Genomic DNA, 17,838 nt, shown 5'->3' with positions numbered 1-17,838 from the left:
TGGCTTTGCTGACTGATCAGGACTGCAAAAACAGGCTTGCCCAGTGCCTTGGAGATAGTTTGGTAGGTTCAGCTTGGTGGGTCATGCCCCATTCAGTTTCTGAACGTCAAGATTGTGTCTATTGAAATTTAGCAGCTTCCCTGGTTATATCATTAGTCTTGAACTCCAGGTTAATTGTCATGACGTTTCAAAAAGAAGTGCTACTTTTCTTTGGGAAAAAATTCTTTCCAGTAAGGAACTGGAGGTGTTTAGGCTAGGGGTGGACAGATCTCTCTATTGCTGGTTTGTGTCAGCTTTGCATGTGTTCATTTGTCAGTCTGCACTGGAAAGAGAATAAGACTGCAGTCTGATATCGGAGGTCTGTCCACCTCAAATAATGCTGCAGTGACAAGATATGGTTGGCACTATTATAAACTTAAGGAGGTATTTCCAATGCAGCGTGAAGGACAAGATATATTTTTGTTGATGTAATTTTATGTATTACTCCATAAAATGTAAAAGAAGGGCAATATAAAAATACATCTCAAGTTTACCTTTAAAATTTGGAGGATATTTAAATCCCCCCTGCAAAAAAACCTAAACAACTAATTTTCTTGATTTACCTGAAGTGAAATGGTGTTTGCATTAAAAAATCAATTGCTTTTCTTTAAGAACATCACTTACTGGAGGAATTTAGATGTTCAAGTTCCTCATCCCTGGTTAACCCAGACATTTTTTCCCATACCTTTTCTATGATCCACTGTCTTGATTGCGCTCTGAAAAAAGAAAATAAAAATGTTATTGTGTTATGGTGAAGAGACCTCTCTCTGTGTGTGTGTGTGTGTGTGTGTGTGTGTGTGTGTGTGTGTTTGTGTGTGAATGTTGTCCGGGATCCATACTGCCTTATCAATGATTAGCAAGTGTCATCTACATAAGGGGCTTCATTATAATCTCATCTCCTAGTATTAGCCTGGCTAAATCAATAAATTTACAATAAGAGAAGGAAATGGCAACACAAATTCTTTTTTTAAAAAACCAAGAAAAAACCAAACACAGTTCTTAATTTCCTGCAACATATACTGTACAGGAATTCTGTGTGTTCTTTAGAGAATAATGGCAAAAATTAGGACCGCTGGGGAAAACTAGTTAACAGGATTTACGTTGAAATTATCTGGTATGAATTGAATATATTAGAAATAATGAATCATTACAAGCCGGTGCTTTTGAATGCTAAATCCTCATTTAGTTTAAATATACTGGCACTGCATAGGAATGATCTCGGAGGGTAATGGGAAGCACAATAATGACAGATTACTCAGTTCGCTAACTCCCCTGATTAAAATCTTTCTCAATAATGAGCGAACCAAATTAAAAAGATGCACGATGTGTAAACAGATACAGCCCATATTTCTTAAACTTTGGAGCAGTTCAATACACTGCTTTTTGGAACCAGCCTAAACAACCAGCTAGAAATAGGTACATATTGCCATCTGCTTATGTTACATGTTGCTGTGAACCTTGAACCTCCATGGTATCATGAAGAGGGCAAATGTTATCCAATTTATTTATTTTTCTGAGACTCCTAGCTACTTCTTTGTCTATGTGGAGCCATAGAGCTCCATGGTTCTTGGCCTACCTCTGGGGAGACCGTTGCCATGGCTGCAACTCCTCAGCAGGCCTCACTGTAGGGCTGTGTGTGCTCATGCGCTGAAATCATTGGTGGAGTATCACAGTGTTGTGCTGCCTAGCCCTCCGCCGCCATCACTGCCCCACATGTCAAATGTACCCTGCCTCGGCCCAATATACCTGAAGGAGCATCTCCACCCCCATTGTCCAACTCGGACACTAAGGTCCAGCTCTGAGGCCTTCTAGTGGTTCCCTCACTGCAAGAAGTGAGGTCACAGGGAACCAGGCAAAGGGCCTTCTTGGTTGTGGCACCCTCCCTGTGGAATGCCCTCCCATCAGATGTCAAGGAAATAAACAACTATCTTACATAGAAGACATTTGAAGGCAGCCCTGTTTAGGGAAGTTTTTAATGTTTGATGTTTTATCGTGTTTTTAATATTCTGTTGGAAGCCACCCAGAGTGGCTGGGGAAACCCAGCCAGATGGGCGGGGTACAAATAAATCCTCCTCCTCTTCCTCCTCCTCCTTCTTCTTTCCTTCACAATGGCGGTGTATTTTGATGGCTCCCACTTTTGGGCACAGTGCTTGGACTCTCTGTTTGCGGAAACCCAAACGCTTTCTTCAAGAAGTCGGCACACAATGTAAGTGTTAGCTGAGGGTTATGGGATACACAATTCATAAGTCTATTCCAGGGTCCAAGAACCTGGGTCCAACCCTCCAACTCTCCCTCTGCCTTTGCCTTTGCCTCCAGTTTGGCTGGCCAGCCCTGCCAGTTCACCAGTGGCCTCCTCAACTACCATGGAAACAATGCTCAGTGGGTGAAATGGAGACTGGCCACAACGTGGCAGATCCCTCCCCTGAGTCATCGCTTGAGCTCTTCCAAGGCTCCCAGACCACTGAAGACATAACATCTTCTCTGATAAATCTTGCCCCATTCTGAATGTCATCACAGGGCCCAAGATAGTAACTGCAAAAGCTCCCCGTACGATATCTCTTTTGGTGGAGAAACCAGAGCAACCAAACACATGAGGGTTGACGTGAATGTACGTAGTGTCCCCTCAAATGACTGCTTAAAGTGCAGCCAGTTCACCTCCAACTGGCATGTGTGGCAGTTTCCACCATGCATACTGTCAGCAGAGTGCCAAGCTAGCTGCCCCCTCACATGTGGCTTTTAAAATGAAAGGTCTTCCTCAGGGTCCCTTCCAACTCCACCATTCTAGGATTCTAGAATTCTTGTGCCATCCTGCTTCTGAGGCAATGGGGAATGGTTGCTAGATTTAGCCTAGAGGTCTGAAAGGGGACACGTTTTCTTGAAATGCCTGAAAGGCTGTTACACAGAAGAGGGCAAAGTGTTGTCCTTTGCAGGATTAGATATCAGGGAGTAGAAGGCAGGACTGGACCATCTGATGGACTTAGGAGGGAAGCTTTTGGCTGAACATAAGGAGAAACATCTTAATGGGCAGAGCAACTTGACAATAGAACCAGTTGTTTAGTGGAGTTGACCTCCCACACTGGAGGTCCTCCAGCAGAAACTAGATACCCATCTGCTGAGCATGCTCTAGCCCTGGATTTCCTGCAGAGTACAGGATGTTTGGACTCTATGATCCACAAGGTCATTTCAAACCCTGCAGTTCTATGGTTTTAGGTCACTGTAGCATGAGTGTATTATTTCTGGGCTGGCTAATGAGGCTCATGATAACCCCTGCTTCTTCCAAGGCTGTTCCCTCTCTGTCCAATCTTCAGTGGTCTTTCCCTCAGTCAAGGATCCCTCTCCTGTGTCTGGTCTAGACGCCCCAGAAAGGTAAAGCTATCTTTTTAAATTCTGATCCTACATCATTTTAATAGATACATGGTGTACAAAACCACAGATGAATGGCCCAGACCTATGAGTCAGTTGCTTGCAGCGCCACATGCTGATTCCAATATAGCCCCACCCATACATTGATTGGGATGTGGGTGGCGCTGTGGGTTAAACCACAGAGCCTAGGGCTTGCTGATCAGAAAGTTGGCAGTTCAAATCCCCGTGACGGGATGAGCTCCCATTGCTCAGTCCCAGCTCCTGCCAACCTAGCAGTTTGAAAGCACGTCAAAGTGCAAGTAGATAAATAGGTACCACTCCGGGGGGAAGGTAAACGACATTTCCTTGCGCTGCTCTGGTTAGCCAGAAACGGCATAGTCATGCTGGCCACATGACCCGGAAGCTATACGCTGGCTCCCTCGGCCAATAAAGTGAGATGAGCGCCACAACCTCAGAGTCGGTCACGACTGGACCTAATGGTCAGGGGTCCCTTTACCTTTATACATTGATCATCATTGATCTTAGCTTTGACAGTACTGCAGGCTACAGCATGAGAGATCCTGAACCCAAGTACAATGTAGATCCTGGAAAGCAGCTGAACTCACTAAGAGACATATAGGAAATTCCATGTTCTCAGCTCTTTCAAAATGATCTGCCTGGCCAGGCGGGTTTTGCTGAACAAGGGCTGTGGGGTCATAGGCCGAATGTCACAACAGATAACTACAGTCATCAGTATGTGGGGAAATGTATTAAAAGGTTTGTACATGACTATGAGTAACCAAATAATTACTTACAGTTGCTTGTGGGTCACACCCACATTAATCCTTCTTGTTTTGGCAGTTCTGGATAATACACAACTAAGAGATGTGGAATGAATTTTGATATCAATCTCGGTAGCAAAACACATCATTCTTCGGAAATGGGAAAGGAAATCCCTGCTGACTTATGCAAATAAGACAAAGAGAAAACTCTGCATCGCAATAATAGGAGAATGATAATTATATGCGGTGATCCTCACTGAAACACACACACACAAAAAGCACAACTTTCCAATTTAGACAACAGGAATGAAGACTGGTGAATATATGCAAATAGTCTGCAGAAATTTCAAACTCTATTCAGCAGAACATCCCTCCCACCCTTGGTATATTATGCTTGCAGGGATGGGGCCGTTCTAAGATATGAATTACATTTAATAAGTGAAATGATTTATGCCCTCAAAGCATTCCGGTTGTAAGAAAGCAAAATCTGAAAGCCGAAAATGTGGATCTGAAATGTCAGCTTCAACATCCAGAGTTTTGACAGATGATTTCTCAAGGTCATTACTCTCTGGTCTCGGAAATGATTTGCAGAGACCAGCACTTTGGGGGAAGAACCAGGGGCGTACGAAGTGGGGGGCAAAGGGGGCGGGTCGCCCTGGTGCCACTCTGGTTTTTTTTTTTTACAAGATGGCCACTGCCTCCCCGCAGCTGTAGAGCGGCCGAGGGCATGCGGCGTCCGTATGGGCTGCCGCTCTCACGGCTGCTGCACATGCGCACTCCGTATGGTGGCCGCACACATGCAGTCCGTACAGGATGCCACACATGCGCAGTCCGTACAGGCTGCCCTGCCCCAGGTGCCGGAGAGGGTTCCTCCGGTACTGGGAAGGACCACAGCTTGGTGTTGGGAGGCACGGAAACGCTGTTTACCTTCCTGCCACAGCAGTACCTATTTCTCTACTTGCACTGGTGTGCTTTCGAACTGCTAGGTTGGCAGGAGCTGGGACAGAGCAATGGGAGCTTACCCCGTCGCGTGGATTCAAACCGCTGACCTTCCGATCAGCAAGCGCAAGAGGCTCAGAGGTTTAGACCACAGTGCCACCTGCAGATGTGTAGTAGGTATATGATCTCCCAGTAGTAAGAGAAACAACTCTGGGAGGTTTTTCGCATAACACTAAACTATGGCTTGGCATTACAAAAATAAGTCACAGGCTTGAATATTCCTTCCTCTTTCCTCTTCCACCACTGCCACAAAGAGTGTTGTTCTAGATTAACCACAGTTTATCATTATCCAAACCCTAAACTGTGATTAATCTCAACTATGATTTCTTGACATGAGCCAATTTCTACACCGTAATTTCAAGCTGGCTTGCTTCAACAAACCATTGTTAAGTTAACCACAATTCTGGGAGTTCAGATGACCTAGCATGCTGTAGCTAATAAAAAATGGAAGGCAAAGTTTGCTATCTTTTCCTTGTGGAACTTGCAAGCCTGAGAGCTCGGGCTCCTAGCGTCATTTTCATAAATGGACTTGCGTTACTTCTGAATCTGCCTACTGTGTATGTGCTCAAAGGCACTCTCAGCTTAGCTACCCGTGACCTTGAATTGACCAAGCCAGACTCTGCTAGCGCTGAGAACAAATTCTTGTCTAAGCCCTAGCAAAATGTAAACTTTAGGTGTTAGTCTGAAAATCCAGAAAGCAGCCAAGTCCCTTAACGTCTTGGCAATGACACTTGGTTCATATTAAAAGCACGTATTTCAGTATGTTTCTAGACTAAGGCTAGTGATCTCAACACTTCAGTACTTTGCAGGTAGAGATGCCATGCACATCAATAACACCAAATTAAGATATTTGGCATGGACACAGCTGGATGGCCTGTGCCTCAATTAAAGGTAAAGGTAAAGGTACCCCTGCCCGTACGGGCCAGTCTTGCCAGACTCTAGGGTTGTGAGCTCATCTCACTCTAAAGGCCAGGAGCTAGTGCTGTCCGCAGACACTTCCGGGTCACGTGGCCAGCGTGACAAGCTGCATCTGGCGAGCCAGCGCAGCACACGGAACGTCGTTTACCTTCCCGCTAGTAAGCGGTCCCTATTTATCTACTTGCACCCGGGGGTGCAAGGTTGGCAGGCGCTGGGACCGAGCGACGGGAGCGCACCCCACCGCGGGGATTCGAACCGCCGACCTTTCGATCGGCAAGTCCTAGGTGCTGAGGCTTTAACCCACAGCGCCACCCACGTCCCGCCCGTGCCTCAATTAGTCTGATTTAAAAGGCACCCCAAAGAATTTCTGAATAGCCAAAGAGTAAGATAAGATATTTGGTCTGTAAAGCTATTGTCTTTTGGGTAACAGATGAATAATCGATGTGTGAGATGAAACAGGGAAAATGTATCTTTATCTCTGCAGTGACTGATTAATCTGTCTTGTTGCATTAAAATGGAAATATATTTCAATTTCATAGTTATCTCAAAGAATTACATTTTGCTCACAAATTAATGTCCTTTCCCTCAGTTTGAAAATGAATATGTGGGAGGGGAGAATATTGTTTTACATTTTTTCCCATTCTCTCTGTCCTCTACCCACCAACCCACCCAAATCACATTACCGGGTTCTCTTCTTCTGCATATTTCTCAGTATTTACTTTTGTTTTTTAAAAATAACGAAGCTACAGATTTGGCACAGTTGCAGGCAGATGCATCAATCAAACACACAACACAATGCTCTAGCTGCCTCCTCAAAAGCAAATCCCTAAATCAAAAATCTCTGACTCAAAGGGGGCTTCCTCCTAGGTTAGGTGGATAGAAAATCAGAACCTCAGCCTCTTGTCTCTTCGGATTCACAAAGTTCAAATTCCTCAAGCACCCCTGTTTTACAGGTTGCTGCTTTTTGAAGTCCTTGTTTTATTATGTTCAGTTTATTTTTGCTCTCTGACTTTGTTGTTGTTGTTTAGTCGTTTAGTCGTGTCCAACTCTTTGTGACCCCATGGACGAGAGCACGCCAGGCACTCCTGTCTTCCACTGCCTCCCGCAGTTTGGTCAGACTCATGTTTGTAGCTACAAACATGAGTCTGACTTTGTTACGACAGCTTATTCCGTTTCCCTTTTCAAATAACTTATCCTTCTGGAAAATGGACGCAAATGAACAAGGAACTTCATATAGTGAAAAAATTCTTTCTTTAACTCAGCGGGCATTTCCCTCTCTTAAAAAATTCCAGTGTCAGACTGCAAACCAGGGCATTTTTTTCCCCGTGACGTTTACTTCATTCTAACCTTTCCTTTTTCTCTTACCATTCTGAAGGCCTTGCAAAAAGTTTTGCATCTACCTCAAACTGTAGGAAAAGAAACATTCCTTAACAAGCAGTCTAGCTTTCTGCCAAAATTAAGGGGTTCTTGTTTGTTATGGCATGTCTCTCTAACACTGTATTTCCATTCTCCGCTGGGGTAGTGCAAACCCTGCCATTGACTTGAAAATAATTAGATAGTGGTAGCAAGGGTGTTTTTCTTCCTTGCTCTTCAAACTAACAATTCGACTCCCTTCAGGAGCATCAGACTTTCAAACTGAATAATGACGGACTTGAAGGAAATATCAGTATGGATCCCAGCAGCAAGAATCTAGCTCAAACATACCGGAATCCAATTTTCCTGGGGAGAGCAGCTCTTTGTTTTAAAGCCACAATAATCCTTTCTACAATGTATGATGTAAAAGGTAAAGGTAAAGGGACCCCTGACCATTAGGTCCAGTCACGTATGACTCTGGGGTGGCAGCGCTCATCTCGCTTTATTGGCCGAGGGAGCCGGTGTACAGCTTCCAGGTCATGTGGCCAGCATGACTAAGCCGCTTCTGATGAACCAGAGCAGTGCACTGAAGCGCCGTTTACCTTCCTGCCAGAGCGGTACCTATTTATCTACCTATTTATTTATCTTTGACGTGCTTTCGAACTGCTAGGTTGGCAGGAGCAGGGACCGAGCAATGGGAGCTCACCCTGTTGTGGGGATTCGAACTGCCGACCTTCTGATCGGCAAGTCCTAGGCTTTGTGGTTTAAACTCCAGCGCCACCTGTGTCCCTATGTGGTGATTAGGATGGGCAAATCTCTCAGTTTCAGTTCCTCCACGTTCCTCATTTTTCCAAGTCTAAGTTCATCTATCCACATTCCCACATCGGTTTGTGATTATTATTATTTTTTAAAGGCCTCATGAAAATGTGCGATTTAGTGCAAATTCTCTTCATGTACATGTGCTCATATGCACCTTTCCCTGAATGTTAACATTTTTTACAAACTCATCCCTAATGTAGAGCATTTTCTGTAATATATATACGTTCATATGCATAGTTTACCCTAGTATATGCATTCTGGCTACAGAACTGTTTTCTCTCCTTGGGATAAAAATGAAACATGACTGTGAGAAGTTGAATTTGAGTCTGGCAGTGGCTCTTCTCATCTTATATAGGACCATGCTAGAAATAACCCCCGTTGTTCAATTTGGCTTGCTCCCAAGGAAGCAGACACAGGACTGCAAGCACAATCTCTTTTAGGAAACTGATATTATTGAGATGGCAAATAGCAGTGGCAGCAGACACTGATATACTTGTTAAATAGAATACGACCGTCATAACCCACCCTAACTGTTCTTGCAGGGTGTAAAATGTGCAGCTGTGGAGGAATTAACTGATATATTAAACACATTTTATTTGTGGAGAATTATGGGCCTTTCTAAAACTCCTCTGCTCTTGTCACCTTTACCGGGGAACACGATGATTATTCCTGTCATGCTGTGAAATACAATGAGGAAGCAGGAAAATTGAGTCATCAGTCGAAATACACCAAAGATAGCACACAATTTGTCAAAGTTACCCGGGGATGTTTGCAAAATCAGTTTTTGCTCAACCTAAGCAAATTAAACGTAATAGCATTTAAGAATGGAGCTCATTTTCCAGCCGGTCCCTCCAGTGTTGTAAAATGTAGAATATGTGATAGACTATAGAAAGTCACGTCCAAATGAACTATATATAAGTTCATGTCCCCGTATTCTATCCGGACACATTGGCCCAATTGGTATCACAATCCAGTACATAAAATGATGGAGCAATCCTCTTTGAAATCTGAGCACAGCAGCTTTCTGGACGAGTAGTTGGCACTGTGAAATGAAAAACAAAATGAAAGAAAAGCTAAGAATCTCAGGGACTCTTCAAGACAGGTAACAAATTTATTGTGGTGTTATTTAATGCAGGTTTTGGTTGTTGTTGTTGTTCTGTAATCACACCAGGACACTTAGGGTGGCATACTGCTTCTTTTATTATCACAGTAATCTAGTGAAGTAGGTAAGGCTGAGAGATAGCAGCCAGTCCAAGGTCACCTTGTTTGCTTCATGGCTGAAACCCTCCTTCAGGTGTCGGCTGGCAAATAAACAAAGGGGCCTGTAGGAATGTGTGGGTCTTGTTCTGCCCTCCCCCAGAGGCATAGGAAGGTCAGGTGGTACCCGGTGCAGAAAATTTCTTGTCACCCCCCCCAACATTGATTTTTTTTTTTGCATGCAAAAATAGGTTTACATTACAGTGGTACCTCGCAAGACGAAATTAATTCGTTCTGCGAGTTTTTTCGTCTTGCGAATTTTTCGTCTTGCGAAGCACGGATTCCCATAGGAATGCATTGAAAAAGAAAAAGGAAACAAACTTGCAAGACGTTTTCGTCTTGCGAAGCAAGCCCATAGGGAAATTCGTCTTGCGAAGCAACTAAAAAAACGAAAAACTCTTTCGTCTTGCGAGTTTTTCGTCTTACGAGGCATTCGTCTTGCAACGTACCACTGTATTTCATATTTTCTTACAAAGGAATGTGGATTATGGGCCTCTGATAACAAGGAGGCGACTGTGGACAAATACTTAAATCTACAGGATGGATTGTGTTTTGGCTCCAACAAATTGAAATTTCAGCCTTCATGACATATGAAAACGGCCAAGAAAACAGTTATTTTCGTGGAGGAGGGTTGAGATATTAACTGATATGCATGAAATTTCAGATATAGCTATATAATCCCTAGTGTAGTAAGATAAGACCTTTGAAGCAGGCATTTTCAAAAAAAAGGTTTTATGAACCGCCCTAGTAGGGCAGTAATTGTTGCTTTTTGACACCCCCCTCCATGATAGAACCTGGAGCAGCCCCCCGCCCCTGCCCCCCCCATTTTGCTGCATATGTGTCACAAACCAATTAGACACAGAGAAATGATGGGAGGAACCAGTTGGGGGACAGCTAAGGAAAGAAGGTGTCAGTTTTCATTTCTTAGTACAGAAAGTATTGACCTGATGTGTAGAGATCTTTCCTATTCTGTTTAATTCAAGAAGGTTCTGGAGGCTTCTCTGTGTGCAAGAAGCAAGCAGAAGATTCATGATGCTTGGGTTGCTCCTTCAGAGAAGCTGAGTACAGCTGGTTTCAACTGGTTCTGTTATCTCTTTCTGTCAAGGTCACGCTGACCATAATAAGAGACCAGAAGGAGCCTGGCTTTCACTCTCTCTCTTTCTGTCTCTCTTTCGTTCTGGTGTTCTGTACATAGTGCGCTTAGTGTTAAGCAGTGCTTTTTTTCTTGAAAAAATGTTTAGGGGTACTCTCATTTTCCTACTCATATTGAAATACTGCCCCTCAATGAGGCCAAACTTAGATTCACAAAATGTTTAGGGGTATGCATCCCCCCCCAAAAAAGCACTGGTGTTAAGGTTTTAGATTTATTATAAGTTGTTGTAAGTTTAAGTTACGTCTGCTGCAACTGGATTTCTTATGGACAGCGCCAATTCTGAATGTACAGTGGTACCTTGGGTTACATATGCTTCAGGTTACAGGTGCTTCAGGTTACAGACTCCGCTAAACCAGAAATATTACCTCGGGTTAAGAAGTTTGCTTCAGGATGAGAACAGAAATCGTGCAGCGGCGGCACAGTGGCAGCAGGAGGTCCCATTAACTAAAATGGTGCTTCAAGTTAAGAACAGTTTCAGGTTAAGAACAGACCAGACCTCCAGAACGAATTAAGTTCTTAACCTGAGGTACGACTGTATTGGATTTGTGACCATTATACTCATTTGCCTTCAGTAGCAGTAAAACTCTGCTGGATGAAATACAACTGCCTCTGATCTGTTTTTTGAGGAATCCTGCAACGTGTTTAAGTTGTTACTCTGCTAACTATACATTGGAATCTACTCTGGACCAATGCTGCATAGACTTTCAATGACAGAAGGCGCAGTTATTACATCACATGGGTCAATGTTCCGAAAAATTTTTAGAGACTTGATGCAGCAATTGTTACTCTTGGCACAGAATGCATTTGCTGGCCCAGTGCTATAATCTGCTATTTATTTACTTATTGTGACAGAAAACAAAAACAGGACCACCAAGAAATCTCTATGTGCGGAAGCTGTTTTGAAAAGCAAGGGGTTCTGTGGAACTTTCAGTGATATCCGAGAGTTTAGTGAGGCAAAGTGAAGAAAACTCTACAGACACAGAAAGGCATGTTTTGCAGAACTCTACTGGTTACACATGACTAGAGACTAAGGCTGACATCCAATTGGGACATCCTGCTTACACAACAGACATTTATCCTTTCTGCTTTTTCCTCAGCCTCACCCCCACACCCCGAAATCTGCTCCAAAGAGTTGAAGGCCCTTCTGGAGCAGAATAAGGGAGGGTGCTGGAGGAAAAGGAGGAAAGGGGTACTATTGTGTCCACTAGCACGAAATTGGGTATTGTTCCCATAACAGGACAGAAATGCACACTAACACATCCAACAAACTGCAAGTGAGTAAGCTTCACTCTCACCCCACCCAGTGTCTGAAAAGAGTTGCAGAGCTGTTGCACAACCCTTCAGAGCCCTTTCTCAAATTAAGCCACGAGAATGGATCTTCATTATCCACCTTCTGCCAGAAGAAATTTCTGGAAGTTTACACAGAAAGGTCAAAACAATTTCACAAAACTCTTACGACTGGCTGATGTGAGACAAAACTTGCACAAGACATCCGCAAGCTTTCCGAGGAATTCAATAACGTTTCAGCTTAATCACTCTTGAAAGCTTAAGGGATTATGCAATTGGAAGCGATCATTTTCACAGAGACAAATCAAAGCCTCGCACTTCTGGGAAGTGCAACAAAGAGCGAGGGATCTCTGACAGCTGTGGAGCGAGCAGCCGCCGTTGTTGTTGGAGCCTCTCTGACTCACAATGAGGTGGACCCAGTAAAAAGCTCTTTAAATACTTGGCAACTTCCGCAGTTGAGAGTGACTCAGGCGTTCATCATTACAAACCTCGCTGTGTGCTAACCGATGGAGAAATGTTATGGAAAATAAATAAATAACACAGCCCCAAAGGCTTGTCTTCTTTGCTGGAATTTGGGAACAAAACGCTTGGCGCTCACCCTACAGAATGTTGCAGACTGACCTCTGTTCCCCCCTACATCAAGGGGTGGCGGTGTGTCTGACCAATGGCATTTGTATATCTACAGATGCATGCCAGGAACAGAAAATCTTTGGAAAACTGCTCAGAAAAGCTGTATCTGCTTTCACCCCAAGCCTAGCTGTTGTTTTTTTTTAAAAAAAGAGAACTAGGGTAGGAGAGTGCAGAAATTAAAGGCCAGCTGCTAAGAGCTGAACTCCCATCTCACCTGAAATCAATGCATTAATATCCCAGAGAGAGCATGAGGTGGTTGTTGTTGTTGTTGTTGTTACCGTGGTACCTCAGTTGTCGAACGCTTCAGAAGTCGAACGTTTTGGTTTTCGAATGCTGACAACCCAGAAGTAAATGTTTCCGTTTTCAAATGTGCCTCGGAAGTCAAATGGCTTCCAAGGCGCATTTCTCCATTTTTTTCATTGGATTTTGCCAACTGCCTATTGTGCCTCAGTTGTCGAACGTTTTGGAAGTCAGACAGTCTTCTGGAACAGATTACAGGTACCACTGTATTATTATACCCCATGCATCTGGCTGGGTTGCCCCAGCCACTCTTGGTAGTTTCCAACACATAAAAACATAATATAACATCAAACATTTTAACTTGCCAATACAGTGCTGCCTTCAGATGTCTTCTGAAGGTTGTATAGTTTCTTGGCTCAGGGGTTGCAAAGCTCCATACCCTCCCATACCTTCTAAAAGTTGTTTAGTTCTTTATCTCCTTGACATCTGGTGTGAGGGCGTTCCACAGGGCAGGTGCCTCTACCGAGAAGGCCCTCTGCCTGGTTCCCTGTAGCTTCACTTCTCGCAGTGAGGGAACTGCCCAAAGGACTCTGTGGTAGGATAGAATCATGGACTCATGGAATTGTAGAGTTGGAAGGGACTCAGCTGGATCATACATAAAAACTTCCAAGGAAGAAGAGTCCACCACATCCTGAGGGAGACCATTCCACTGTCCAACAGCTCTTACTGTCAGAAAGTTCTTCCTGATGTTTAGTCAGAATCTCCTTTCTTGTAACTTGAATCACTTGGTTTGAGTCCTCCCCTCCAGAGCTGGATAAGGCTGCTGTGGTCTCTGTACAATTCATGGCATGCCTTCCTATGTAAAGTTCCGGACAAGAAGCCCATTTGCCCACCATAACAATGCCCATGTAAGAGAGGAAAAACTGTCCTACTCCCCAACATTTCTCGGATGAAAATAGGAACGTCCTATCTAATAAATAAATAATAATCTAATAGGGATGTGGGTGGCGCTGTGGGTTAAACCACAGAGCCTAGGACTTGCCGATCAGAAGGTTGGCGGTTCGAATCCCCGCTATGGGGTGAGCTCCCGTTGCTCGGTCCCTGCTGCTGCCAACCTAGCAGTTCGAAAGCACATCAAAGTGCAAGTAGATAAATAGGTACCGCTCCGGCGGGAAGGTAAACGACGTTTCCGTGTGCTGCTCTGGTTTGCCAGAAGCGGCTTAGTCATGCTGGCCACATGACCCGGAAGCTGTACACTGGCTCCCTCGGCCAATAAAGCGAGATGAGCGCCGCAACCCCAGAGTTAGCCATGACTGGACCTAATGGTCAGGGGTTCCTTTACCTTTATTATTATTATTATTATTGGCCAGCTTCCAACATATATAAAACATAATAAAACATTAAACAGTAAAAAACTTCTGTATACAGGGCTGCCATCTGATGTCTTTTAAAGGTTGTACAGTTACTTCTATCCTTGGCTCAGCGGTCACATAACTCCATACCTCCAACATTTCCCTGATGAAAATAGGGATGTTCCAAGGAAAAGCAGGACATTTCACGATCAAACCAGAAACCAGGATAGCATCTGTAAATCTGGAAAATAGGGACATTTGAAAGGTCTCAGTTGTTGGGAAGAGGCAGCAAGTTGTTGAGCCTCGCAAGTTGTGAGGCTTTGCGCTCTGATTGCCTGACGTCTCGTGAGAACTGGGATTAAGGCTGAGATTTCACGAGATGTTGAAAAAGAGCCTGGAATACAGTCTACAAAGCCCTCAGCCCCTGTAAGCCTGATTAAGGGTGGAACAGGAAAGCAGCACCGCCTACCTCTCTTCCTTCATCACCAATCAGCTCAGACTTCCTCATGTGTCAAGCTTCTCTGGTAGACTGGGGAAGCAGGGTTTTGAAGGCTTGATTACCTAGTCCCTCCCAAGGTGAGCTAAGCCTGACCGGACAGTTTACTCTATGGTCTTAACCCCTTCATGCATTAATTAGACTTAAGCGTGTTAGTTATATGAGGCTAGTTATCTCAGGACTTTAACATAGCCCTACATTGGAAACAGCATATAGTTGCTTTTCCATCCACCCCTTTTCTCTAATGCATCCTTTGTCAGAATTGCATGTGGGTGAGCAGTTTCTTTTATATCTTTCAGGATTGCTGTAAATCTCTGCATCTCTGCCTCTGCTCCCCCAGGCCTGTATAATCCCAAGTGGGCCAGTTTGCTGATCCCACGTTCAGCATCAGATACAAAGTCCATAACCTTGACAAAGAATTCAAGCAGTAAGCAATCAATGAGGCAAAATCCATTTTGAGAATTTGGAGGACGGAGCAGCTCCTCTTCATGCCTTGCTGAGAAGGCAAAATTATCTCCACAACAAATTACGTTATCGTCTAATAGCAGAGAAAGCTGCAACTTAATTAAAAGGATGCATGCGTGTGGCTACGTGGAGAATCTGAGCTCTGGGGAAGTAATCTCTTGGAGTTTCAGCAAAATGCAGAGGTACTTTGGCCCATTTCCCCAATTCTCTCCTCTGGGTTAATTCCTCCTTAATTCTTCCTGGGTTGAAGTCATGAGTGTGTGTGTGTGTGTGTGTGTGTGTGCGCGCGCGCGCACACACACACACATATATATATATGAATGAAGGCAGCCCTGTTTAGGGAACTTTTTAATATTTAATGCTGTACTGTACTGTTTTTAACATTTGATTGGGAGCCGCCCAGAGTGTGGCTGGGGAAACTCAGCCAGATGGGCAGGGTATAAATAAATTATTATTATTATTATTATTATTATTATTATTGCACAATTATTCTAAAAACAGCTTCTGGTTGAAAGTACAGTGGTACCTCGGGTTACACACGCTTCAGGTTACATACACTTCAGGTTACAGACTCCACTAACCCAGAAATATTACCTTGGGTTAAGAACTTTGCTTCAGGATGAGAACAGAAATCGTGCTCTGGTGGCGCGGCAGCAGCAGGAGGCCCCATTAGCTAAAGTGGTGCTTCAGGTTAAGAACAGTTTCAGGTTAAGAACGGACCTCCGGAACGAATTAAGTACTTAACCCAAGGTACCACTGTACTAATGAATAAAAAAAGGAAAACATTCAGAAGCCCAGAAATAACCTGGAATGAACAAATTGGCTTGCTAAATGTCCCTTGTCTGAATCTCTGGAGCTGCTACCAATCAGTGTGGATAATACTCAGCGAGTTGAGCCAATGGCTTCACTTGGTATAAACCAGCTTCCTGATTTCCTTTGCAAGAGCCTCCAGCCATGACGGTGCTTATTCTTTTGCTGAAAGATACGCTTAGAACAATATCATTGCCTAATGACAGGCTATCGCACTTCAGAAGAAACCTTGGCAGCCGCGGTGTGTGAAATTGCAGCCTGCGCACCGCATGGTGTCTTGGTGGTCACACGTACGCATTCCCATGCAGATGCGCTACAGTCAAGATGCATATTCCCCCTCCCACAGTAATTTAACTTCTAGAGACCCTGGAGAGGGAGCTGAACCTTGCAGAACGACAACACAATGTTAACAAGGCATTGCCAAAAAGCTAAGGGGGGAGGAAAGAGCGACACAGTAGGGGCAGTGATTTTACCCAGAAAAGGTAACAGAAAACAGGGGCTGTCCGTCGTAATTAGAGACAGCTGGATCTCATGAGCTTACCCCTGCATGATGGACAGGCAGACTCTCAAATGTTATTTTTATAGGACAATACCTCAATCGAATTATACCGTCACAACAGCAGTGTGTTCTTTCAAGGCTCTTTCTTCTGGCCCGAGGTAATAAACAAGTCAGACTCCACAGCAGTATCTTCTATTTATATCAGGAGCTCAGGTTTCTTCTTTGTCACTTCCCAGCACGGCTTCAGTCCCGCGGCCTTTGTGTGTGAGCCCGAACAACCCCTATTTAGGTTTTACATGCCATTTTCCTCGTTGGCTCCCTTCGGTGCCTCTTCAGAGACGTCGCTGCCACATTTTCACCTAAGCTAGACAGGTTTTTTAAAAATATATATAAAAAGAAGGGTTCCTGCCAAGAATGGTTTTAGACATCATCAGGCTGCAACAAGCCAGCCTACTAGTTGACACCGGCAGTTCCTGAAGCACTGTTGCTTAACTGGAAATAGAAAGAAATGCTCCTCATAGACATTTTCTTTAGTCTGTGGCGGTAACTTAAAAACAACGGTCTCTTTATTGAAGCCAACTTGATTCCGTACTAAATTAATCACCCGCATCCAAGAGGGGGTAAAAGCTATAAAGTGAAGCACAGACGAACAGGAAATTAGAAAGCTAAAATTATCTGTTCTGTTCCCTCAGGAAGTCACCTATATGCCGATACAAATTCATGTCTTCTGCTTGTGAAGGTAATCCCACACCCTCAACGCAGACGAGAAAAGCTTCGGCACACTCAAAGTAAGCCCAACTTACTTTTAGTTTATTCATTTGTTAAATCTGCATACCGCCCTTTGTCTGTAGATACCAGGGCGGTTCACAACATAAAAATACAACATGAAAACACAAAATACATGAGAGAAACAAGAACAAGAAACACAAACCCTTAAGCCTCCCTCCCCCACAAATACAAATAAAGGAAAAGAGAACCAGGAAAGCTCCAATAGCCCTATTTATTTATTTGTTGTACAGTGGTACCTCGGGTTAAGTACTTAATTCGTTCCGGAGGTCCGTACTTAACCTGAAACTGTTCTTAACCTGAAGCACCACTTTAGCTAATGGGGCCTCCTGCTGCCGCACTGCCGCCGGAGCCCGATTTCTGTTCTTATCCTGAAGCAAAGTTCTTAACCTGAAGCACTATTTCTAGGTTAGCGGAGTGTGTAACCTGAAGCGTATGTAACCTGAAGCGTATGTAACCTGAGGTACCACTGTATTTGTAACCCACGCTTTCTCTACAAGGTACCCAATGTGGCTCATGTAGTCCTCTCCCTCCTCATTTAATCCTCGCAACAACCCTGTGAGGTAGGTTAGGCTGTGAGGCAGTGACTGGCCAAAGGTCACCCATTGAGC

General features: G+C 44.1%; 1 long non-coding RNA gene across 2 annotated transcripts in view; it reads left to right on the top strand.

The window, feature by feature from the left end:
• Positions 1–17,838, top strand: part of LOC310828464 — a 167,228-nt gene that overhangs the window by 19,803 nt on the left and 129,587 nt on the right. The window contains exons 1-2 of one of the 2 annotated variants that reach the window (XR_014556910.1): positions 16,585–16,599; positions 17,134–17,229. The exons of the other annotated variant lie outside the window; for it this stretch is intronic. This is a non-coding gene — a long non-coding RNA (uncharacterized lncRNA). Of the gene's footprint in view, positions 1–16,584; positions 16,600–17,133; positions 17,230–17,838 lie in introns of those variants that run through there. 2 annotated transcript variants of the gene reach the window in all.

The sequence above is a fragment of the Podarcis gaigeae genome (genome assembly GCF_964106915.1).
Source record: "Podarcis gaigeae genome assembly, chromosome: 12".
In the NCBI taxonomy this organism is placed as follows: Eukaryota; Metazoa; Chordata; class Lepidosauria; order Squamata; family Lacertidae; genus Podarcis; species Podarcis gaigeae.
The sequence above is the reverse complement of the archived record's forward strand: the minus strand, read 5'-3'. Positions and strand labels throughout refer to the sequence as shown.